This window comes from Phocoena sinus, chromosome 6 (genome assembly GCF_008692025.1).
Source record: "Phocoena sinus isolate mPhoSin1 chromosome 6, mPhoSin1.pri, whole genome shotgun sequence".
In the NCBI taxonomy this organism is placed as follows: Eukaryota; Metazoa; Chordata; class Mammalia; order Artiodactyla; family Phocoenidae; genus Phocoena; species Phocoena sinus.
Window position 1 is genome coordinate 73,343,193 of NC_045768.1, and position 2,685 is coordinate 73,345,877.

Below are 2,685 nucleotides of genomic sequence, written 5' to 3' on the forward strand. Positions count from 1 at the left end.
TACTGGGCAAGGATGACTCTAATCTAATTTTAGGACATTTTCATTACCCCAAAGAAACACCTAGCTATTAGCAGTCGCTACTCAACACCCCCATCTTTTCTCTCCTCACCCCCAACCATAGGTAAACACTAATCTGCTATCTTTCAACACAGATTTGCCTATTATGTAAATTTCATATAAATGGAATCATAGAACTTGTGGTCTTTTGTGACTGGTTTCTTTTACTTAGCCTAATGTTTTCAAGGTTCATCTTTGTTGTAACGTCACCGATACTTCATTGCTTTTTATAGCCAAATAATATTCCACTGTACAGATAAACTACATTTTGTTTATACATTCATCAGTTGATGGACATTTGTATTGTTTCCACTTTATAACTATTATGAATAATTCTGTGAACATTTGTGTACCAGTTTTTATGTGGACATATGTTTTCATTTCTCTTGAGTAGAATCCTAGGAGTGGAATTGCTTCATATGGAAATTTTGCACTCATATGGTAACTCCACTTAACATTTTGAGAAAGTGCCAAACTGTGTTCCAAAGTGGCTGTACTATTTTAAATTCCCACTTCATTTTGATGATGACTAAAAGATTAAGTTAATAGGGGAAAAAGTAAATGCTAAAGTACTACCCATGACTACTTTTATTATTCTGTTTTGTCTAACTCCTCCCCAAAACCAAGCAGTAAAGAAGTATTTAGCACACATTTAAAAAATTCCCTGGTCATCTGCGGGTTTCCTTAGGTATTTCCTATGCTTAAGGTTCGTGACTTATGAGCTCACATTTTGCTAGTAAGGCCCTAGTGAGGCCAAGAACAGGTGTGAGTCTGGCATATTCAAGTCAACTCTGTAGTTAGCTATTTGTCCCTTTTTTTTTTTTAAACCACAGTTATTATTTACATTTTATTTAAAGGTTTTAGAGGATGAGCTCACAAGAGTTACCTGAATCATTAAAAACCACAAAGTGGGAGAATTTTAAAAAATAAGAGTAGATACCAAAATAGCTTTTAGGAAGATGACACCTTATTAGTTTCTAAAATTGTTGAAGAGAGCAAAAGAAAGCTTAAAATCTTAAAGATAAGAGATATATTTATAATCATGCTAAAGAATACATTAAATCAAACAAGAATGAGGAAAAATACATTGTGTCCTATAGGTTATATCCTATTTCTATGGGACTCTTTTTCTTAAACCTTTTAATGTGGTTATTCTAAAATTTGAGGGGACATTTGAGTTTCCCTCTGAAGATATGGAAAAAAAGTGTTGGGTGTCTCATCCCCACTTCCTCTTCCCTCCAGGCCAAATAAGTCTGTGCTGCAAGGGCATTTCTGTTGTATGTGTAGTTTTGAAATAAATATCAAAAGAAACGGCATCAAGTGTTCACGCTGAACGATGGCACAGAGTGGCCTGGAGAAACCTGTCAGGCGGAGCATCACAGCGTCTGCACAGTCACACGAGGTGTCGGGAGGGGAACACGGGGGCTCGGGGCTGTGGTCAGTCACCGGCTGGACGCCGGTGCTGCGGAAAGCCGCTTGCTTTCTGACCTGGAAGTTGTCCTGGGCTGGGATGCTGGCCTTCAGACCTTTGCGTTTGCGCATTGTCGCCAAGACGCAGATGCGGCTGTAGAAGGGGTCTGCGGGCAGGGCCCGCCAGTGGTCAGACACGCACCGGGCGGGGGAAGGCCTAGCTCCCCGCATGGCTCTCGGGTTGGCGTTGAAGCCAAAGACTCGTTGATGTGTCTTCATGACGAACATATGGCCACTTGGGAGTCCTCTAAGACGTGGCCCGCTTCCTGTTCAGGGCTCTGTAGATGCCGCCAACCTCTTGTTGCGGGCCCTGGATCTAGGAGCCGGGCTCTGGGAGAGGGGCAGGTGGTCAGCAGCGGCGTGGAGGCAGTGCCAGGAGTGGGGACGCTCTGCGTGGTGTCCACGCGCAGCGTCACATCTGAACGTCGAAGCGAACGCGGCCCGCAGTCCCCTCGTGTGGTGCCCCCTCTTTGGTGGCGCACTGGAAGCCAGCCACCTAGCTGTCCTTGATCTCATTAAGGTACTGCACGCCCTTGGTGACTTGGGATGATGGAGTCGGTGCTGGCGGGCCCAAAGCACCACATCTTGCGGGCCTCGGCCATGTCCCCCTCGTACTTCTCTTGGCCAGGGAGCGGGCCCGCTGCTCGAGCTCCTGGTGGGCAGACACCTCACCCTTGCCGGTGTCCACCACCCGGCCATCTGGGAAGCGCTGCGCCCTCAGGTACAGACGATTGTGCTTGTTAGGGAACTTGGACAGGTAGAGCATGTTCGCCTCCTTCCTGATGGTCTCACCTTGCAAGACCATTGTTGCATTTCTTGATGGAATGTGGGCATGGTCCCCACTCCTCGAAGATGCAGGGTGCTGTGGGGTGTGACTTGGCCAGTGCTTCAGCCCTATCTCCACCAGCTTGGTTGCGTAGGTAGGCCAGGTTGTTGGCCTCTACTACTGTCCTGACAACCTGACCCAGCTCATGCGGAATTTCATCACCTTCATGTTGTGGACGTGCTCCAAGGAGGTGATGGTTCCCGTCTTCGTGAGAAAGCAGTGAATGCCCACCAGACCCACGATGATGTTTCAGTGAGTCACATCCTCCTTAGGCTTCACATAACAACCCATTAAAACGGGTGTTTTCTGAATTGGCTTCAGGTACCTGATCT

The 2,685-nt window shown here is 46.5% G+C and overlaps 1 pseudogene; it reads right to left on the reverse strand.

Annotated features, from left to right (window-relative positions):
* Positions 1-1,206: 1,206 nt before the first annotated feature.
* On the reverse strand, positions 1,207-2,332 carry LOC116755017 (annotated as a pseudogene).
* Positions 2,333-2,685: the final 353 nt, after the last annotated feature.